General features: G+C 40.9%; 8 non-coding genes and 1 pseudogene across 8 annotated transcripts; all 9 read right to left on the bottom strand.

The window, feature by feature from the left end:
• Positions 1-589: 589 nt before the first annotated feature.
• Positions 590-655, bottom strand: LOC121135030. Its single transcript, XR_005872223.1, has one exon. It is a non-coding gene; the product is annotated as a small nucleolar RNA SNORD109A (small nucleolar RNA).
• A 1,668-nt stretch (positions 656-2,323) lies between these two features.
• LOC121134847 lies at positions 2,324-2,402 on the bottom strand. Its single transcript, XR_005872056.1, has one exon. It is a non-coding gene; the product is annotated as a small nucleolar RNA SNORD115 (small nucleolar RNA).
• Positions 2,403-4,072: 1,670 nt separating this feature from the next.
• LOC121134870 lies at positions 4,073-4,151 on the bottom strand. Its single transcript, XR_005872078.1, has one exon. It is a non-coding gene; the product is annotated as a small nucleolar RNA SNORD115 (small nucleolar RNA).
• A 1,667-nt stretch (positions 4,152-5,818) lies between these two features.
• LOC121134938 lies at positions 5,819-5,897 on the bottom strand. Its single transcript, XR_005872143.1, has one exon. It is a non-coding gene; the product is annotated as a small nucleolar RNA SNORD115 (small nucleolar RNA).
• A 1,663-nt stretch (positions 5,898-7,560) lies between these two features.
• LOC121134916 lies at positions 7,561-7,639 on the bottom strand. Its single transcript, XR_005872123.1, has one exon. It is a non-coding gene; the product is annotated as a small nucleolar RNA SNORD115 (small nucleolar RNA).
• Positions 7,640-9,830: 2,191 nt separating this feature from the next.
• On the bottom strand, positions 9,831-9,903 carry LOC121134972 (annotated as a pseudogene).
• Positions 9,904-11,576: 1,673 nt separating this feature from the next.
• On the bottom strand, positions 11,577-11,655 carry LOC121134921. Its single transcript, XR_005872127.1, has one exon. It is a non-coding gene; the product is annotated as a small nucleolar RNA SNORD115 (small nucleolar RNA).
• An 8,085-nt stretch (positions 11,656-19,740) lies between these two features.
• LOC121134969 lies at positions 19,741-19,819 on the bottom strand. Its single transcript, XR_005872168.1, has one exon. It is a non-coding gene; the product is annotated as a small nucleolar RNA SNORD115 (small nucleolar RNA).
• Positions 19,820-21,483: 1,664 nt separating this feature from the next.
• LOC121134843 lies at positions 21,484-21,562 on the bottom strand. Its single transcript, XR_005872052.1, has one exon. It is a non-coding gene; the product is annotated as a small nucleolar RNA SNORD115 (small nucleolar RNA).
• Between the last annotated feature and the right edge of the window lie 1,212 nt (positions 21,563-22,774).

The following is a 22,774-nucleotide window of genomic DNA, read 5'->3' as shown; positions in this document are numbered from 1 at the left end:
TCATCATCAGAAAAATACAATATTCTCCATATGTTGACATGATTTTAGTATATTGGTGCTTTCTGCTCAGTCAGAGGACATGGCTTGATTTGGTGTCTGGATGGTACATGACTATGATCCTCCAGATGTGTTTAGTTAATTGAACAGAAAAGTAATAATTCTAACACAAAATAACTTATCTTCCATTGCTGGTAATTGGGGACAGGATGAAGGTACTGCAGCCTCTGAAATTCTTGGTAATGGTGGCAGGGAATACTACAATCCTTCTTCTCCTTTCCCCAATATAGGAATGTCACAATGCTGTGCCCCGGTAATGCTCAGTGATGAAATCACTGATTCCTCATCTTTGAATTCATTCTCTCAAACCCTCGTAAAATCAATGAAATAAAAACAAGGGTGAATGCATGTACTTGTATAGTGTAACAGAAAGTGATTCATCATATGATACTACATGATAGTCACATGAAAATTGTTTTCCCTCAAAATATGGGAGATAAAGCAGTATGCATTATTTTCTGTCATCCTGAAAAGGGGAGCAGTAGTATCCATATTCTGGAAACATCACTGTTGTTTAGGGAACATCCCACCTGGCCCTCAAATTGTCATTTGTATGAGTTGCTCACCATCCTCAGAGACTTATTGTCATCATAGATAAAGAAAACCCCTCTCTTATCCCCGGTCTCTTTCCAATGGTACAGGAAAGCTGGAATAGCTAGTCTCTTTGACTTTGAAATGGATGGTCAGTTTTCTAGTTGCTCATATTCTGACCAGAGTTACTGAACCACAATCAGAATGAACATATGGTCTTCTGCCTCTTAAAACATTTGAGACGAAAACTTATGAATTTCAAAATTGCAGCTTTAATGATAAAAATGAGAAAAACCACAGAGCTTTTAAAGTTGATAAAATATTTTTAAAAACACATAAAATCTGGCAAAGATGGTCTTCTTATTAATTTTAAGAGACATTCCAGCATTTGGATTTCATGATAATATATTCATTATGAGATTTTTCTACATTTGTCATTCTCCTCATTCTGATCTCCCCTATATTTTCACCTTCATCTCCCTAAAAGAAGCACGAATTGTCCTGTGTCTAACAATGCAGTATGGAATTTTTATTTTGTCAAGTAACAATGTGAACTATATAGAATCATGCAGTGTGTATCCAAGTGCCATCAGGTAATGGATAATGATGAAACAAGTAATGTCAACAGTAATATCAGAACTGTTTCCAAAGCAGGCCTTGTGGTTTGTGTGTTTCTGTTCCCTGTAGTTGAGGGACTGCATAGTGGACATGCATGAGTGCCATATTTGGAAGTTTGGAGTATGTCACACTCCTGACACTGCGAGAATATGAAGTTTTTGCCCCAGCAATAACAATCAGCATGGGTGCTTGATAGACACCCAAAGCAAGGAATATAAAGGTAACATTTACCCATCACTGAGCATGGCACAGGACCTGCACATCTGACCCAATCTAGGTGTCCCATTTCCCAGAACAGTCACAGCTATGTTTCCCAGACCTATGATTCGGAATTCTACAATAAAAAACAGTATGAATTACCATCTTCTCATGGGAAGAGGCTTAAGGGATTACCAAAAGAAAGGGACTGCACAGTGGACACTCCTAGCACATTCTATGCGAGATTGGAGCATGAATACATCAGAGTGAGAACATGAAGGTCTTGGAAAAGCAGTAACAATAATTAGGGAAGGTATTTGAAGAATACATTAACCTATCAATGAGCTGTGTAATTACAATGGACTGAAAGCCCTGATCGATTTCTTGTGTCCCACCTGTTCAAAAATTCAGAGCTCAGTTACCAATATCTACTAATTGGAATTCTAAAAGACAAGGCATCTTTAATTACCATCTTTTTATCATGGTCTTATTCAGATTGGATTCCAAAAAGAAAGGGAGGTCGCAAGTTTTCTGGCTTAAATTTCACTGCATTCCTAGAAGGTCTAGTTTTCTAATGTTTGAAGTAGGATATTCAATGGAGAACTTGGTACTTAAGCTGATATTTCCACGTACCTGAAGGTGAAATAATTGAGTCACTAATTCTGCATCCTCGTTCACTGAAATGCAGAAGAGAAGAGATGGAAATGAGCAGCATGCTGATGCTGCCCAGATTGACATACATAGATTTCGCCAAAAAGGGCCTTCCTTGGCAGGACTCATGCTCCCCTAGGGAAGAGCATTTGGACTTAACAGGATTTCCCAGAAGGGAAACACTGCTGGGTGAATGAGGGCCTGTGCACTGGCCTATGATAAAGGCCAGATGGGCCTAGTCCCCCATTTTTCCCCTGTCCTTTAGTCTGGGCCTCAGCAGCCAGAACCTGAGCATGATATTTATGTCATCACCTCTCTTCATGACTTTGGTTTGTCATCATAGACCCGTGTCCTCAGAAGGCATAGCTATACCTGCTAGTGGGACACAAACTGTTCTGCTTACCAGGATGACAAAGACCATCAGTCTAGAAGTAGGTCTCGGCAAACTTCACACAAATAGTCAGCGGGCATTAGACTCCTGCAGGGTATGAAGCAGAAGCAGTTGTCTCAGTCAAGGAAAATTTTATGGTTCCAAAGTTCAAAGTCAGTGTCAGCAGAATTGTAATGCTCAGGTTTTGAAAGCCCAATATCTACATTGCGATGATTGGGTGCATTGATAATCAGTGCTTAGGGGTACATAATGATAAATTGTAAATGCAGTTACCTTTTGAAACACCTAGCTAAGACTAATACTTCACTGGTTTCCTCCTCAACCACACTGTCAGCATTCAATGCATGAGGTGACAGACCATTGGAAGGGCATATTATAGGCCTGGTGTAAACATTTTACCATCCGATCATTTACAGTGTCTCCCTAGGTTCAAGACATCTCTTCTGCTCTGCTCAGAGCTATCCTATTTCCCTCTGACATCACTGAGTACTCACCATTGTAGGATGTATAACCTCAAGTTTCTTAACTTCCCAATCACCACATGCATAGGATCCCTTCACCTGATCTCTTGCCCAATTCCTTAATACATGAAGGATGGAGGCCTTCTTAGCTTGGGATGACATTCATGTGTTTGAAATATCATGCCACTTATGTGAGGTGAGATGATGTAACATAATGCAGAACCTGTGCATTATTGCCAACAGTGGAATGCCTGTCCAGTTGCACATTGTCAAATTGCCTAATGTGGCCCGTTGCCTGTATATCAGGACAAGTTCACTAACCCTAAAAAAAGAAATGGTATCTGAGTTTACCTTTCTGATGCGCAAATTATTCTGCTAGAACATTGTGAGTCTCTGTCTCCCTACAGACCCTCAGAAAGGTAACCTAGTGATCTCCCTGCAATCCTGGACCTGCAGACGGGACACTCCTGAGCAACATCTATGCAAGACTGGAGCATGAATCCTTCCTGCCAAAGTGAGAACATAAAGCTCTTGCCAAAGCAGTAGCAATCAGTATGGAAGTTATTTGAAAAATACATTCACCTATCAATGTGCTTTGTAATTACAATGGACTCAAAGTCCTGATGTATTTCGTGTTTCCCAGTTGTATGAAAATTCACAGGTCAGTTACCCAATATCTACTAATTGGAATTATGAAGTCAAGGCATCTTTAATTACCATCCTTTTATCATGGTTTTAGTCAGATAGGATTCCAAAATGGAATGGAGTACCCAAGTTTTATGGGTTAGATTTCATTGGAATCCTAGAAGGTCTTTTTTTCTAATGTATGAAGGAGGATATCCAAACTAGACCTAGGTACTTAAGCTGATATTTCCTCGTATCTGAAGGTGAAATGATTAAGGCACCATGTCTGCATCCTCGTTCACTGAAATGCATAAGAGAATAGATGGAAATGAGCTGTGTCCTCATGCTGTCCAGCTGCACATACTTAGATTTTGCCAAAAAGAGCCTTCCTTGGCAGGACTCATGCTCCCCTAGAGAAGTGCAACTGGACTTAACAGGATTCGCCAGAAGGGAAACACTGCTGGGTGAATGAGGGCCTGTGAACTGGAATATGAGAAAGGCCTAATGGGATTATTCCCCCATTTCTCCCTGTCCTTTTCCTGGGCCCCAGCATCACTAACCTCAGCATGATATTTATGTCATCACCTCTCTTCATGACGTTGGTTTGTCATCATAGACCCGTGTCCTCAGAAGGCATAGCTATACCTGCTAGTGGGACACAAACAGTGCTGCTTACCATGATGACAAAGACCATCTATCTTGAAGGTAGGTCTTGGCAAGCTTCACACAAATGATCAGTGGGCATTAGAATCCTGAGGGTATCAAGCAGAATCAGTTGTCTCTGTGAAGAAAATTTTATGGCCCAAATTTGCAAGTCAGTGTCAGCTCAATCACAATGCTCAGGTTTAGATGCCCAATATCTATATTGTGAAGATTATGTGCATTTATAATCAGTGTGTATTGGTACATAATGATAAATTGCGAATGCATTTACCTTTTGCCACATCTATCCTAGATTAACACATCACTGGTTTCCTTATCATCCTCACTGCCAGCATTCAATGTATGAGTTGACAGACCATGGGAGGGGCATATTATAGGCCTGGTGAAAGCATTTTACCATCTGATTATTCACTGTGTCTCACTAGTTTAAATCCTTCTCATCTGCTCTGCACAGAGCTATCCTATTTCACTCTGACATCACTGAGTACTCACCATTGTAGGATGTATAACCTCAAGTTTCTTAACTGCCAAAGCCCCACATTCATAGGATCCCTTCACCAGTTCTCTTACACTGCCTTGTCACAGGAAGGATGGAGGCCTTTATAGCTTGGGATGACATCATGTGTTTTAAATTTTATGCCACTTATGTGTGGTGAGTGGGTATCCACATAATGCTGAGCCTGTGCATCTATGCCAAGAGGGTTATTCAGGTCCAGTTGCACATTGTCGAAAGCCTCATGTGGTCTGTTACCTGCTTATCAGGACAAGTTCACTAATCCTAACAAAATGAAATGGTGTCTGAGTTTAACTCACTGTTGTGTACATTAGTCCACTAGAACAGTGAGTCTCTGTCTTCCTTTGACCCTCAGAAAGGTAACCTATTGATCTCCCTGCCCTCCTGGGCCTGCAGACGGTACACTCCTGAGCAAAATCTGTGCAACACTGGAGCATGAATACTTCCTGGCCCAATGAGAACATATACCTCTTGCCAAGGCAGTAACAAACAGTATGGAACATATTTGAAAAATACATTCACCTGTCAATGTGCTGTGTAATTACGATGGTAAGAAAATATTGATCCATTTCTTGTGTCCCTCCTGTTCCAAAGTTCACAGCTCAGTTACCCAATACCAACTAATTGGAATTCTGAAAGACAATGGCATCTTTAATTACCATCCGTTTATCATGGTCTTAGTTAGATTGGATTGCAAAAAAGGAAGGGAGTACCCATGTTTTATGGCTTAGAATCCATTTGATTCCTAGAAACTCTTGTTTTCTAATGTTTGAAGGAGGATATCCAAAGGAGACCTAGGTATTTAAGATATTTCCACGTACCTCAAGGTGAAATGATTGAAAAACCAAGACTGCATCCTTGTTCACTGAAATGCATAAGAGAATAGAAGGAAATGAGCAGTGTGCTGATTCCGACCAGCTGGACATACTTAGATTTTACAAAAAAAATTTGCATTCTTTGGCAGGACTCATGCTCCCCTAGAGAAGGGCACATGGACTTAACAAGATTCCCCAGAAGGGATACACTGCTGGGTGAATGAGGGCTTGTGCACTGGCCTATGAGAAAGGCCTGATGGGATTAGTCCCCCATTTCTCCCCTGTCCTTTAGCCTGAGTCTCAGCAGCCCCAACCTCAGCATGATATTTATGTCATCACCTCTCTTCATGACGTTGGTTTGTCATCATAGACCGGTGTTCTCAGAAGGCATAGCTATACCTGCTAGTGGTACACAAAGAGTGCTGCTTACCAGGATGACAAAGAGCATCTATCTTGAAGGTAGGTCTCGGCAAGCTTCACACAAGTGTCAGCGGGCATTAGACTCCTGTATGTATCAAGCAGAATCAGTGGTCTCAGTGAAGAAAATTTTATGGTTCCAAATTTGCAATTCAGTGTCAGCACAATAGCAATTCTCAGGTTTGGAATGCCCAATATCTATATTGTGATGATTGTGTGCATTTATTATCAGTGTGAAGGGGTACATAATGATAAATTGCAAATGCATTTACCTTAAGCACTCCTAGCCTAGATTAACACATCACTGGTTTCCTAATCATCCTCCCTGCCAGCATTCAATGCATGAGGTGACAGACCAGGGGAAGGGCATATTATAGAACTGGTTAAAATATTTACCATCTGGTCATTCACTGTTTCTCACTAGGTTCAAGATATCTCATCTGCTCTGCACAGAGCTATCCAATTTCACACTGACATCACTGAGTACTCACCATTGTAGGATGTATAACCTCAAGGTTCTGTAGTGCCAAAGCACTACATGCTTAGGATCCCTTCACCTGTTCTCTTACACGGCCTTGTCACAGGAGGGTGGAGGCCTTTATATCTTGGGATGACATCATGTGTTTTAAATTTTATGCCACTCATGTCTGGTCAGTGGGTATCTACATTATGCTGAGCCTGTGCATCTATGCCAAGAGGGTTATGCATGTCCAGTGGCATATTGTCGAAATGCCTTATGTGGTCTTTTGCCTGCATATCAGGACAAGTTCACTAATACTAACAAAAAGAAATGGTATCTGAGTTTATCTCACTGATGTGTACCTTAGTGCACTAGAACAGTGTGTCTCTGTCTTCCTTTGACCCTCAGAAAGGTGACCTAGTGATCTCCCTGCACTCGTGGGCCTGCAGATTAGACACTCCTGAGCAAAATCTATGCAAGACTGGAGCATGAATACTTCCTGGCACAGTGAGAACTAAAAGATATTGCCAAGGCAGTAAAAATAAGTATGGAAGGTATTTGAAAAATACATTCACCTGAAAATGTGCTGTGTAATTACAATGGAATGAAAGTCCTGATCCATTTATTGTGTCACACCTGTTCGAAAATTCATACCCCATTTATCCAATATCTACTAATTGAAATTCTATAAGACAAGGCATCCTTATTTACCATGCCTTTATCATGGTCTTAGTCAGATTGGATTGCAGAAATGGAAGGGTGCACCCCAGTTTTATGGCTTAGATTTCATTTGATTCCTAGAAAGTCTTGTTTTCTAATGTTTGAAGGAGGATATCCAAGGAGATCTAGGTACTTAAGCTGCTATTTCCACGCACCTGTATGTTTAATGATTGAGAAATCAAGACGGCATGCTCGTTCCCTGAAATGCAGAAGAGAATAGATGGAAATGAGCAGTGTGCTGTTGCCGGCCAGCTGGATATACTTATATTTTGCCAAAATGTGCCTTCCTTGGCAGGACTCATGCTCCCTTAGAGAAGGGCACATGACCTTATCAGTATTCCCCAGAAGGGAAAAACTGCTGGGTGAATGAGGGCTTGTGCACTGGCCTATGGAAAGGCCTGATGGGATTAGTCCCCCATTTCTCCCCTGTCCTTTTCCCTGGGTCTCAGCAGCCCCTACCTCAGCATGATATTTATGTCATCACCTCTCTTCATGACGTTGGTTTGTCATCATAGACCGGTGTCCTCAGAAGGCATAGCGATATCTGCTAGTGGGACACAAACAGTGTTGCTTATCAGGATGACAAAGAGCATCTATCTTGAAGGTAGGTCTCAGCAAGCTTCACACAAGTGGTCAGCGGGCATTAGACTCCTGTTTGTATCAAGCAGAATCAGTGGTCTTGTGAAGGAAATTTTATGGTTCCACATTTGCAATTCAGTGTCAGCACAATCGCAATGCTCAGGTTTGGAATGCCCAATATCTACATTGTGATATTTGTGTGCATTTATTATCAGTGTGAAGGGGTACATAATGATAAATTGCAAATGTATTTACCTTTTGCCACACCTAGCCTAGATTAACACATCACTGGTTTCCTAATCATCCTCCCTGCCAGCATTCAATGCATGAGGTGACAGACCATGGGAAGGGCATATTATAGAACTGGTTAAAATATTTACCATCTGATCATTCACTGTTTCTCACTAGGTTCAAGATATCTCATCTGCTCTGCACAGAGCTATCCAATTTCACACTGACATCACTGAGTACTCACCATTGTAGGATGTATAACCTCAAGGTTCTGTACTGCCAAAGCACCACATGCTTAGGACCATCTATCTTGAAGGTAGGTCTCGGCAAGCTTCACACAAATGGTCAGCGGGCATTAGACTCCTGTGTGTATCAAGCAGAATCAGTGGTCTCAGTGAAGGAAATTTTATGGTTCCACATTTGCAATTCAGTGTCAGCACAATCGGAATGCTCAGGTTTAGAATGCCTAATATCTACATTGTGATGTTTGTGTGCATTTATTATCAGTGTGAAGGGGTACATAATGATAAATTGCAAATGCATTTACCTTTTGCCACACCTAGCCTAGATTAACACATCACTGGTTTCCTAATCATCCTCACTGCCAGCATTCAATGCATGAGGTGACAGACCATGGGAAGGGAATATTATAGAACTGGTTAACATATTTACCATCTGATCATTCACTGTTTCTCACTAGGTTCAAGATATCTCATCTGCTCTGCACAGAGCTATCCAATTTCACACTGACATCACTGAGTACTCACCATTGTAGGATGTATAACCTCAAGTTTCTGTACTGCCAAAGCACCACATGCTTAGGATCCCTTCACCTGTTCTCTTACACTGCCTTGTCACAGGAAGGATGGAGGCCTTTATAGCTTGGGATGACATCATGTGTTTTAAATTTTATGCCACTCATGTGTGGTCAGTGGGTATCTACATTATGCTGAGCCTGTACATCTATGCCAAGAGGGTTATGCATGTCCAGTTGCATATTGTCGAAATGCCTTATGCGGTCTGTTGCCTGCATATCAGGACAAATTCATTAATACTAACAAAAAGAAATGGTATCTGAGTTTATCTCACTGTTGTGTACATTAGTGCACTAGAACAGTGTGTTTCTGTCTTCTTTGACCCTCAGAAATATAACCTAGTGATCTCCCTGCACTCTTGGGCCTGCAGACAGGACACTCCTGAGCAAAATCCATGCAAGACTGGAGCATGAATACTTCCTGGCACAGTGAGAACTTAAAGATATTGCCAAGGCATCAAAAATAAGTATGGAAGGTATTTGAAAAATACATTCACTTGGAAATGTGCTGTGTAATTACAATGGAATGAAAGTGCTGATCCATTTATTTTGTCCCACCTGTTCGAAAATTCGTACCCCATTTAACCAATATCTAGTATTGAAATTCTATAAGACAAGGCATCTTTACTTACCATGCTTTTATCATGGTCTTAGTCAGATTGGATTGCAGAAAACGAAGGGTGTACCCTAGTATTATGGCTTAGATTTCATTTGATTCCTAGATAGTCTTGTTTTCTAATGTTTGAAGGAGGATATCCAAAGGAGACCTAGGTACTTAAGCTGACATTTCCATGTACCTGAAGGTGAAATGTTTGAGAAACCAAGACTGCATCCTTGTTCACTGAAATACATAAGAGAATAAAAGGAAAAGATCAGTAGTCCTGATGCTGGCCACTGGACATACTTAGATTTAGCCAAAATGTGCCTTCCTTGGGAGGACTCATGCTCCCTTAGAGAAGGGCACATGGACTTAACAGGATTTCCCGGAAGGGAAGCACTGCTGGATGAATGAGTTCCTGTGCATGGGCCAATGGGAAAGGCTAGATGGCATTAGTCCCTCATTTATCCCCTGTCCTTTAACCCGGGCCTCAGCAGCCGGAACCAGAGCATGATATTTATGTCATCACCTCTCTTCATGACATAGGTTTTTCATCATAGAAATGTGTTCTCAGAAGGCATAGCTATACCTGATAGTGGGACACAAACAGTGCTACTTACCAGGATGACAAATATCATCTATTCAGAAAGTAAGTCTCGGCATCTTCACACAAATGGTCAGCGGGCATTAGACTCCTGCAGTATATCAAGCAGAATCAGTAGTGTCAGTCAAGGAAAATTTTATTTTTCCAAATTTGTAAGTAAATATTAGCGGCATTGCAATGCTCAGGTTTGAAATGCCCAATATATACATTGTGATGATTGGGTGCATTGATAATCAGTGCTTAGGGGTAGGAAATGATAAATGGCAAATGCAGTTACCATGTGCCACACCTACCCAAGATTAACCCATCACTGGTTTCATCTTCATCCTCACTGCTCGCATTCAATGCATGAGCTGACAGACCATGGGAAGGGCATATTATAGGCCTGGTGAAACTATGTTACCATCTGATCATTCACTGTTGCTCACTAACTTCAAGATTTCTCATCTGCTCTGCACAGAGCTATCCTATTTCCTGTGACATCACTGAGTACTCACCATTGTAGGATGTATGACCACAAGTTTATTAACTGCCCAAGTACCACATGCATAGGATGCCTTCACCTGCTCTCTTTCCCTACCTTATCACAGGAATGATGGAAGCCTTTATAGCTTGTGATGACTTTCATGTAATTTAAATTTTATGAAACTTATGTGTAGTGGGTGGGTATCCACATAATACTGAGCCTGTGCATCTATGCCAAGAGGGTTATGCATGACCAGTTGCACATTGTCTATATTCCTCATGTGGTCTGTTGCTTGCATATCAGGACAAGTTCACTAATCCTAACAAAAAGAAATGGTTTATGAGTTTAACTTACTGATGTGTACATTCGTCCTCTAGAACACTGAGAGTCTCTGTCTCTCTTTTGACCCTCAGAAAGGTAACATATTGATCTCACTGCACTTCTGGGCCTGCAGATTGGACACTCCTGAGCAACGTTTGTGCAAGACTGGAATATGAATATATCATGGCACAGTGAGAACATAAAGCTCTTGCCAAGGCAGTAACAATCAGTATGGAAGGTAGTTGAAAAATACATTCACCTATTTATGTGCTGTGTAATTACAATGGACTGAAAGTCCTGATGCATTTCTTGTGTCCCTGCTGTCGAAAACTGACAGCTCAGTTACCCAATATCTACTAATTGGAATTATACAGTCAAGGCACCTTTAATTACCAGTCTTTTATCATGGTCTTAGTCAGATTGGATTCCAAAATGGAATGGAGTACCCAAGTTTTATTGCTTAGAATTCATTGGAATCCTAGATGGTCTTTTTTTCTATTGTTTGAATGAGGATATCCAATGGAAACCTAGGTACTTAAGCTGATATTTTCACGTACCTGAAGGTGAAATTATTGAGAAACCAAGACTGCATCCTCGTTTACTGAAATGCATAAGAGAATAGATGGAAATGAGCAGTGTGCTCATGCTGGCCAGCTGCATATACTTAGATTTTTCCAAAAAAGAGCCTTCCTTGGCAGGACTCATGCTCCCCTAGAGAAGGGCACCTGGACTTAACAGGATTCCCCAGAAGGGAAACTGTGCTTGGTGAATGAGGGCCTGTGAACTGGCCTATGAGAAAGGCCTGATGGGACTAGTCCCCCATTTCACCCCTGTCTTTAGCCTGGGCCTCAGCAGCCCCAACCTCAGCATGATATTTATGTCATTACCTCTCTTCATGACGTTGGTTTTTCATCATAGATCCGTGTCCTTAAAAGGCATAGGTATACCTGCTAGTGGGACACAAACAGTGCTGCATACGAGGATGACACAGACAATCTGTCTTGAAGGTAGGTCTCGGCAAGCTTCACACAAATGGTCAGCGGACATTTGAATCCTGAGGGTATCAAGCAGAATCAGTTGTCTCAGTGAAGAAATTTTTTTTTATTTTCCAGTTCAAATTTAGATAAGAAACAAGGTTGCTTCACAAATCTGTTCCAGGTCCCTCTCCCTTTCCCTCCCCTCCTCCCGTGCCATCCTCCCAACCCCTCCCTGTTATCCCCTCATTCCCCATGGAGAGTGAGGCCCTCCATAAGTGTGTCCATCGTCGGTCATTTCATACAGGGCATGGCCGACCCTTCCTCAAGTGTTCAGGGTGAGAGTGCACCTCACATTGTTCTATTGGAGTACACAGTCCGCGTGTAAAATGGGATGGGTACTGATCTGCTGCCCAAGCCTCAATAGATTACCTAGGCCTCCTCACTGACACCCAGATTAAAGGGGTCTTGATCAGTCCCTTGCTGGATTCCCAGGCTGATGCCTGGGATTCAAGAGTTAACCTTTGTCTGGTCAGCTGTTTCTGGGGGTTAAACTGGCCCAGTCTTAATCCCTTTGATCATCAGTCCTCCCTCTCTGTTACTGGCTTTCTTGAGTTCAGCTCAGTACTTAACCAAGGGAGTCTGCGTCTTCTTTGATCAGCCACTAAATGAAGTTTCTGTTTTGTAGACTCTCTGGCTATAGGATTGTAGGCTGGCACTCCCCAGATCTATGTCTAAAATCCATATATGAGAGAGTACATGCCATGTTTCTCTTTTTGTGACTGGGTTACCTCACTCAGGATGGTTTTTTCTAGTGTCATCCATTTGCCTGCGAATGTCATGATTCCTTTTTCTTTCTGCTGAATAGTACTCTATTGTGTAGATGTACCCCATTTTCTCTATCCACTCTTCGGTTGAGGGACATCTAGGTTGCTTCCAAGTTCTGGCTATTACAAATAAAGCTGCTATGACGATAGTGGAACAGACTTCTTTGTTGTATGAATGGGCATCTTTTGTAAATATGCCTAAGAGTCGAGTTGTTGGGTCTTAGGGTAAGTTTATTCCAATTTTTCTGAGGAATCTCCATACTGATTTCCAAAGTGGCTGAACCAGTTGGCACTCCCACCAGCAATGGAGGAGTGTACCCTTTTAACCACATCCTCTCCAGCATAAATTGTCATTGGTGTTTTTATTTTAGCCATTCTGACAGGAGTGAGATGGTACCTCAGAGTTGTTTTGATTTGCATTTCCTGGATGGCTAAGGATTTTGAGCACTTTCTCAAGTGTCTCTCAGCCATTTTAGACTCCTCTATTGAAAACTCTCTATTTAGTTCTGCAGCACACTTTTTAATTGGGTCCTTTGATGTTTTGGAGACTTGCTTCTTGAGTTCATTGTAAATTTTGGAGATCAACCCTCTGTCAGATGTGGGATTAGTGAATACTTTTTCCCATTCTGTGGGCTGCCTGTTTGTCTTGCTGACTGTGTCCTTTGACTTACAGAAACTTCTCAGTTTCAGTGGGCACCATATATTAATTGTTGATCTCACTGTCTGTGCTACTGGTGTTATGTTCAGGAAGCTCTCTCCTGTTCCAATTCATTCAAGGGTACAACCCACTTTCTCTTCTAAGAGGTTCAGTGTGGCTGGATTTATGTTGAGGTCTTGATCCATTTGGACTTAACTTTTGTGCATGGCGATAAACATGGATCGATCCGCACTCTTCTACATGCCAATCTCCAGTTATGACAGCACCATTTGTTGAAGATGCTTTCTTTATTCCATGGTATATTTTTAGCTTTTTTGTCAAAGGTCAGATGTTCATACGTTTGTGGGTTAAACCCGGGTTTTCAATTCGATTCCATTGGTCTCCCTGTCTATTTTTGTGCCAATACCAAGCTTTTTTCAGGACTATAGCTCTATAACAGAGCTTGAGGTCAGGGATGGTGATGCCTCCGGACGTTGACTTGTTGAACAGGGTTGTTTTGGCTATCCTGGGTCTTTTGTTTTTCCATACAAAGTTGATTATTGTTATTTCAAGGTCTGTGTGGAATTGTGCTGGGATTTTAATGGGGATTGCATTGAATCTGTAGATTGCTTTTGGCAGGATTACCATTTTTACTACATTGATCCCACCTATCCAAGATCATGGGAGATCTTTCCATTTTCGGAGGGCATCTTTAATTTATTTCTGTAAAGTTTCAAAGTTCTTACGATACAGGTCTTTCACTTTTTTTGGTTAGCATTACCCCAAGGTATTTTATGTTGTTTGTGGCAATTGTAAAGGATGATGTTTCTCTGATTTCTTTTTCAGCCCTTTTATCATCTGTATTTACTAGGGCTACCGATTTTCTTTAGTTGATCTTGTAGCCTGCCACTTTGCTGAAGGTGTTAATCAGCTGTAAGTGTTCCCTGATAGAGTTCTTTGTATCATTGATGTAAACTATCATATCATCTGCAAACATTGAAAGTTTGACCTCTTCCTTCCCAATTTGTATCCGCTTGATCCCCATTTGTTGTCGTATGGCAATAGCTAGAACTTCAAGTACCATGTTGAAAAGATATGGAGAGAGTGGACAGCCTTGTTTTGTTCCTGATTTTAGAGGAATTGCGTTGAGTTTCTGTCCATTTAGTTTGATGTTGGCTGTTGGTTTACTGTATATAGCTTTTATTATGTTTAAGTATGTCCCTGTTATCCCAGATCTCTCCAAGACCTGTATCATGAAGGGGTGTTGGATTTTGTCAAAGGCTTTTTCAGCATCTAGTGAGATGATCATGTGATTTTTGTTTTTCAGCTTGTTTATATGGTGGATTACGTTGATGGATTTTCATATGTTGAACCATCCCTGCATCCCTGGGATGAAACCAACGTAATCATGGTAAATGATTGTTTTGATGTGTTCTTGGATCTGATTTGCCAGATTGAGTATTTTTGCATCAATGTTTCATGAGGGATATTGGTCTGAAGTTCCCTTTCTTAGGTGTATTTTTGTGTGGCTTGGGGATCAAGGTTATTGAAGCCTCATAGAAAGAGATGGCAAAGACCCTTCTGCTTCTATTGTGTGGAACACTTTGAGAAGAATTTCTATAAGCTGTTCTTTGAATTTCTGTTAGAATTCTGCACTGAGGCCATCTGGACCTGGGCTTTTTTTGGTTGGGAGAGTTTTGATGACTGCCTCTATTTCCATAGTGGTTATAGGTCTATTTAAATTGCTTATAAGTTCTTGATTTAGTTATGGCAAGTGATATCTATCCAGGAAGTCATCCATTCCCTTTAACTTTTCGAATTGTGTGGAGTACAGGTTTTCAAAGTATGACCTAATGATTCACTGGATTTCCTCAGAGTCTGTTGTCAGGCCCCCTTTTCATTTCTGATTTTGTTAATTTACGTGTTCACTCTCTGCTGTTTGGTAAGTTTGGACAAAGGTTTGTCTATCTTGTTTATTTTCTCAAAGAACCAACTCTTCGTTGCATTGATTCTTTGTATTGTTTTACTTGTTTCTACTTTATTGATTTCAGTCCTCAAGTTGATTATTTCCTGGCATCTACGCCTCCTGGGGGAATTTGCTTCTTTGGGTTCTAGAGCTTTCAGCTATGATGTTAATTCTCTGGTATAACTGTTCTCCTGTTTCTTCATGTGATCACTTAGTGCTATGAACTTCCCCCGTAGCACTGCTTTCAAAGTGTCCCATAGGTTTGGGTATGTTGTGTCTTCATTCTCATTGAATTTGAGGAAGTCTTTAATTTCTTTTTTATTTCCTCTTTGACCCAGGGATTGTGCAGTTGAGCATTATTCAATTTCCATGAGTTTGTAGGTTTTCTGCAATTTGTGATGTTGTTGAATTCTAATTTTAAAGAATGGTGGTCTGATAAGATGCATGGAGTTATTTCAATTTTTTTGTAGTTGCCGAGGTTTGATATGTTGCCAAGTATGTGGTCTATTTTTGAGAAGGTTCCATGTGGTGGTGAGAAGAAGGTATTTTTTTTTATGTGGATGAAATGTTCTATAGATATCTGTTAATCCCAGTTGGGTCATTACTCCTATTACACCCTTTGCTTCTTTGTTGAGTTTCTGTTTAGTATTCCTGTCTAGTGGTGAGAGTGGTGTGTTGAAATCTCCCACTATAACTGTGTGGGTCTTTAGATGAGATTTAAGTTCTAATAATATTTCTTTAACGAATGTGGATGCCTTTGTATTTGGGGCATAGATGTTCAAGATAGACACTTCATCTTGGTGGGTTTCACTTGGGATGAGTATGTAATGACCTCCTTCATCTCTTTTGATTGCTTTTGTTTTAAAGTCAAGTTTGTTAGATATTAGGATTGCTACCCCTGCTTGTTTCTTGGGTCCATTTGAATGAAAAAAAATTTTCCCAACCTTTAACTCACAGGTAATGTCTGTCTTTGAGGGTGAGGTGTGTTTCTCGTATGCAGCAGAAGGAAGGGTTCTGTCTTCGAATCCATTCTGCTAGTCTGTTTCTTTTTATGGGTGAGTTAAGGCCATTAATATTGAGGGATATTAATGGGCATTGATTGCTCATCCTTCTTCGATTTGCAATGGTTGTTGTTGGTGGATTTATGTGTGGAATTACACCCCTTTGTTCTTTTGTCTGTTGGTAGAGAGGGATTCTCTAATGCCTATGTTTTTCTGGTTGTAGTTAGCTTCCTTGGGGTGGAGTTTTCCTTCCAAAATTTTTTGTAGGGCTGGGTTAGTGGACACATATTGCTTGAATCTAGTTTTGTTATGGAATATCTTGTTTTCTCTGTCTATAGTGATTGAGAGCTTTGCCGGGTATAGTAGGCTGGGATGACATCCATGGTCTCTTAGTGTAGGTAGAATATCTATCCAGGACCTTCTGGCTTTCAGAGTTTCCATGGAGAATTCAGGTGTAATTCTGATAGGTCTGCCTTTATATGTTACTTGATCTTTTTCCTTAGCTGCCCTTAATATTCTTTCTTTATTCTGTATGTTTGGGGTCTTGATTATTGTGTGGCAAGGGGATTTTCTTTTGTGGTTCACTCTATTTGTTGTTCTGTAGGCTTCTTGTACCTTCATTGGCATGTCTTTCTAAAGGTTGGGAAAGTTTTCTTCTATGATTTTGTTGAATATGCCTTCTGCCCCTTTGAGGTGGATTTCTTCTCCTTCTTCTACACCTTTTATTCTTAGGTTTGGTCTTTTCATGCTGTCCCATATTTCCTGGATGTTTTGTGTTAAGGATTTGTTTGATGTAAGGTTTTCTTTGGATGATAAATCCATTTCTTCTATTGTATCTTCAACTCTTGAGATTCTCTCTTCCATTTCTTCTATTCTGTTGGTAAAGTTTGTATCGCTAGTGCCTGACTGTCCAGCTTTTCTATTTTCTGCCTTTCTTCAGATTGTGTTATTTAATGTCTCTATTTCAGTTTTCTACCCTTGCAGTGTTTGTATTGCTTCTTGCAATTTTCTGTTCATCTTTTCCTCCATTGGATGCCTTTTATGAATTTTTTTGTTTTGTTCTTTCTTCCCTTTCTTGCCTTTTTTTGTTTGCTTTTTGTTCCATTTCTCACATTTTGTGCTTTGTTTCTTCTTCCATTTCCTGCCTTTCTTGGTGTGTTTCTTCTTCCATTTTTTTCATTTTTTGCTTTGTTTTTTCTACCATTTCTTGCATTTTTTGCTTTGTTTCTTCTTCCATTTCCTGCCTTTTTTGGTATGTTTCTTCTTCCAATTCTTACATTTTTTGCTTTGTTTTTTCTTCCATTTTTTGCATTTTTTGCTTCGTTTCTTCTTCCATTTCCTGCCTTTTTTCGTTTGTTTTTTTCTTCCAATTCTTGCATTTTTTGGTTTGTTTTTTCTTCCATTTCTTGCATTTTTGGTTTGTTTTTTCTTCCACTTCTTTGAAGGATTTTCCTATATCCTCTTTTAGGGCCTGTATCATTTTCATGAAAGTGCTTTTAAGGTCATTCTCTTCTGTTTGTTCATATTGGAATATTGGGGTCTTTCTGGTGTGGAGTCTCTAGAATCTGGCGGTGTCATATTTGTTTTTCTGGTGCTGAGTGTGTTTTTGTATTGTCTCTTTCCCATCTCTTCTTCTAGTGGGTGCAGAAAGAGCCCCTTACTGGTCTGGGGACCAGAGTTCCCTTTTGGTGGGTGCTAGCAAGTACAATTATCTGGTGGTTCTTTTTGTCCTTGTCCAAATGCTGGTCCCGTGGGTGGAGAAGAAGAACAGGAATCTGGGGCTCTTAGCCCCCTACCTGGTCCCCTGGACCCTATGCTGGGTCCTGTTGTACCTGATCCGTAACAGCTACTCCCATGGTCTCCCTGGCTTCTCTGGTTTCCTGGTCTCGTTGCCAGGAGAGAATACCTGGAGTCTGGGGTGCTTGGCTCCCGCCGGGATTGGGAGCTTTGTGCAGTTCCCAGGCGATCTGCAGGTACTGGAACACAGGCCAGGAAGCCGGCCTGTTTACCTGATGCTGCTGCAGGAGCAGCTGCTTCCGTGGACTCCCAGCCTCCTCTGATTTCCTGGTCTCGTTAGTGGGTGAGAAGATCTGGAGCCTGGGGAGTGAAGAAAATTTTATGGTTCCAAATTTGTAAGTCAGTGTCAGCACAATTGCAATGCTCATGTTTGGTATGCCCAATATCTACATTGTGATGATTGTGTGCATTTATAATCAGTGCTTAGGGGTACATAATGATAAATTGCAAATGCAGTTACCTTTTGCCACACCTAGCCACGATTAAAAAATCACTGATTTCCTAATCATTGTCACTGCCAGCATTCAATGCATGAGTAGACAGATCATGGGAAGGGCATATTAAGGCATGTTTAAAATATTTACCATCTGATCATTCACTGTGTCTCACTAGGTTCAATACTTCTCATCTGCTCTACACAGAGCTATCCTATTTCACTCTGACATCACTGAGTATTCACCATTGTAGGATGTGTAACCTCAAGTTTCTTTACTGCCAAAGCACCACATGCTTAGGATCCCTTCACCTGTTCTCTTACACTGCCTTGTCACAGGAAGGATGGAGGCCTTTATAGCTTGGGATGACATCATGTGTTTTAAATTTTATGCCACTTATGTGTGGTGAGTGTGTATCCACATAATACTGAGCCTGTGCATCTATGCCAAGAGGGTTATGCATGTCTAGTTGCACATTGTGGAAATGCCTCATATGGTCTGTTGCCTGCATATCAGGAGAAATTCAGTAATCCCAACAAAAAATGGTATCTGGTTTAATTTACTGATGTGTGCATTAGTCCACTAGAACACTGTGAGTCTCTGTCTCCCTTTTGACCCTCAGAAAGGTAACATAGTGATCTCACATCACTCCTGGGCCTGCAGACTGGACACTCCTGAGCAACATCTATGCAAGACTGGACTATGAATACTTCCTGGCACAGTGAGAACATAAAGCTCTTGCCAAGGCAGTAACAATCAGTATTGTATGTATTTATAAAATACATTCTCCTATCCATGTTCTGTGTAATTACAATGGACTGAATGTCCTGATCAACTTCTTGATCCCACCTGTTCGGAAATTCACAGCTCAGTTAACCAATGTCTACTAATTGGTATTCAAAAAGTCAAGACATCTTTAAGTACCATCCTTTTATCTTGGTCTTAGTCAGATTGAATTCCAAATTGGAAGGGAGAACCCAAGGTTTATGGCTTAGATTTCATGGGATTATAAGGTCTTCTTTTCTAATGTTTGAAGGAGGATATCTAAAGGAGCCCTAGGTATTTAAGGTGATATTTACTCGCACCTGTGGGTGAAATGATGGAGTAACTAAGACTGCATTATCGTTCATTGAAATGCAGAAGAGAATAGATGGAAATGAGAAGTGTGCTGATTCCTGCGGGCTGGACATACTTAGATTATTCCAAAAAAGTGACTTCCTTGGCAGGACTCATGCTCCCCTAGAGAAGAGCACATGGACTTTACAGGATTCCCCAGAAGGGAAACACTGCTGGGTGAATGAGGCCTTTGCACAGGCTAATGGCAAAAGCCAGATTGCATTAGTCCCTCATTTATCCTCTTTCCTTTAACCCTGGCCTCAGCAGCTGGAACCAGAGCATGATATTTTTGTCATCACCTCTCTTCATGACGTAGGTATGCCATCATGGACCCGTTTCCTCAGAAGGCATAGCTATACCTGGTATTGGCACACATTCAGTGCTACTTACAAGGATGACAAAAGACCATCTATTCAGAAGGTATGTCTCGGCAGGCTTCGCACAAATGGTCAGCGGGCATCAGACTCTTGAGGGTATCAAGCAGAATCAGTTGTCACAGTAAAGAAAATTTTATTGTTCCAAATTCACAGGTCAGTGTCAGCACAATCTCAATGCTCAGGTTTGGAATTCCCAATATCTATATTGTAATGATTGTGTGCATTGATAATCAGTGCTTCGGTTTAGATAATGATAAATTGCAATTGCAGTTATCTTTTGCCACAGGTAGCCAAGATTAACCCATCACTGGTTTCATCCACATCCTCATTGGCAGCATTCAATGCTTGAGCTGACAGACCATGGGAAGGGCATATTATAGGCCTGGTGAAAACATTTTACCACCTGATTATTCACTATGTCTCCCTAGGTTCAACACATCTCATCTGCTCTGCACTGAGCTATCCTATTTACCTCTGACATCACTGGGTACTTACCATTGTAGGATATAAAACTTCAAGTTTCTTAAGTGCCCAAGCATCAAAAGCATGGGATGCCTTCACCAGTTCTCTTAAACTACCTTATCATAGGAAGGATGGAGGCTTTATAGCTTGGGATAACATTCATGTGTTTGAAATTTCATGCTACTTATATGTGGTGAGTGGGTATCCAAAAATGCTGAGCCTGTGCATATATGCCAAGAGGGGACGGCCTGTCCAGTTGCACAGTGACATATTGCCTCATGTGGCCTGTTGCCTGCATATCAGTACAAGTCCACTAACCCTAACCAAAAGAAATGGTATCTGAGTTTAACTTACTGATGTGTACATTAGTCCACTAGAACACTGTGACTGTGTGTATCCGTTTAGACCCTCAGAGAGCTAACCTAGTGATCTCCCTGCACTCCTTGGCCTGCAGACTGGACAATCATGAGCAACATCTCTGCAAGACTGGAGCATGAATAATTCCTGACACAGTGAGAACATAATACGCTTGCCAAGGTAGTAACAATCAATGTGGAAGGTATTTGAAAAATGCATTCACCTATCAATATGCTGTGTAATAAAATGGACTGAAAGTCTTGATCCATTTCTTGGTCCCACCTGTTCAAAAATTCACAGCTCAGTTACCCAATATCTACTAATTGGAATTATAAGTCAAGGCATCTTTAATTACCATCCTTTTATCATTGTCTTAGTCAGATTGGATTCCAAAAAGGAAGGGAGATCCCAAGTTTTATGGCTTAGATTTCATTGGAATCCTAGAAGGTCTTGCTTTCTAATGTTTGAAAAGGATATAAAAACGAGACCTGGGTACATACACTGATATTGCCACGTACCTGGAGGTGAAATGATTGAGGCACCATGTCTGACCCCTCGTTCACTGAAAAGCATAAGAGAATAGATGGAAATGAGCATTGTGCTGATGCCTCCATATGGACATACTTAGATTTTGCCAAAAGAGCCTTCCTTTTGAGGACTATTTCTCCCCTAAACAAGAGCAACAGGACTTACCAGTATTCCCCATAATTGTAACACTGTTGGGTAAATGAGGGCCTGTAAACGGGCTTATAGGAAAGGCCTGATAGGACTAGTCCCCCATTTCTCCCCTGTACTTTAACATGGGCCTCAGCAACCGGAATCTGAGAATGATTTTTATGACATCACCTCTCTTCAGGACATAGGTTTCTCATCATAGACCCGTGTCCTCAGAAGGCTTAGCTATACATTCTAATGGGACACAAACAGTGCTTCTTACCAGGATGTCAAAGACCATCTATTCAGAAAGTATGTCTCAGCAATCTTCACACAAATGTTCAGCGGGCATTAGCATCCTGAGGGTATCAGGCAGAATCAGTAATCTCAATGAAGAAAATTTATGGATCCAAATTTACAAGTCAGTGCCAGCACAATCGCAATACTCAGGTTTGGAATTCCCAATATCTACAATGTGATGATTATGTGCATTGATAATCAGTGCTTCGTGGTAGATAATGAAAAATTGCAAATGCTGTTATCTTTTGATTAACCAATCACTGGTTTCATCCTCATCCTCACTGCAAGCATTCAATGTTTGTGCTGACAGACCATGGGAAGGAATTATTATAGTTCTGGTGAAAACATTTTACCATTGATCATTCACTATGTCTCACTAGGTTCAAGACATCGCATCTGCTCAGCACTGAGCTATCCTATTTTCCTCTGACATCACTAGGTACTCACCATTGTAGGATGCATAACCTCAAGTTTCTTAAGTGTCCAAGCACCACAAGCATGGGATGCCTTTTCCAGTTCTCTTACACTACCTTACCACAGGAAGGAAGGAAGCCTTTATATCTTGGGATGACAAAATATGCTTTGAAATTTCATGGCACTTATATGTGGTGGGTGTGTATCCAATAATGCTGAGCCTGTGCATATATGCCTAAAGGGGAAGGCTTTTCCAATAGCACATTATCGTATTGCCTCATGTGGCCTTTTGCCTGCATATCATGAAAAGTTCACTAATCCTAACAAAAAAGTTGGTATCTGAGTTTAACTTACTGATGTGTACATTAGTCCACTAGAACACTGTGACTGTGTGTATCTGTTTTGACCCTCACAACGTTAACATAGTGATTTCCCTGCACTCCTGGGCCTGCAGACTGGACAATCCTGAGCAACATCTATGCAAGCCTGGAGCATGAATAATTCCTGGCACAGTGAAAATATAAAACTCTTGCCAAGGTAGTAACAATCACTGTGGAAGGTATTTGAAAAATATTTCACCTATCAATATGCTGTGTAATAAAATGGACTGAAAGTCCTAATCCATTTCATGGTACCACCTGTTTAAAAATTCACAGCTCAATTACCCAATATCTAATTATTGGAATTATAAGTCAAGTCATCTTTATCCTATTATCATGGTCTTA

This window comes from Mesocricetus auratus, unplaced genomic scaffold (genome assembly GCF_017639785.1).
Source record: "Mesocricetus auratus isolate SY011 unplaced genomic scaffold, BCM_Maur_2.0 Super-Scaffold_100030, whole genome shotgun sequence".
NCBI lineage: Eukaryota > Metazoa > Chordata > Mammalia > Rodentia > Cricetidae > Mesocricetus > Mesocricetus auratus.
Note: the sequence above shows the minus strand (reverse complement) of the source record. Positions and strands in the feature narration are given on the sequence as shown.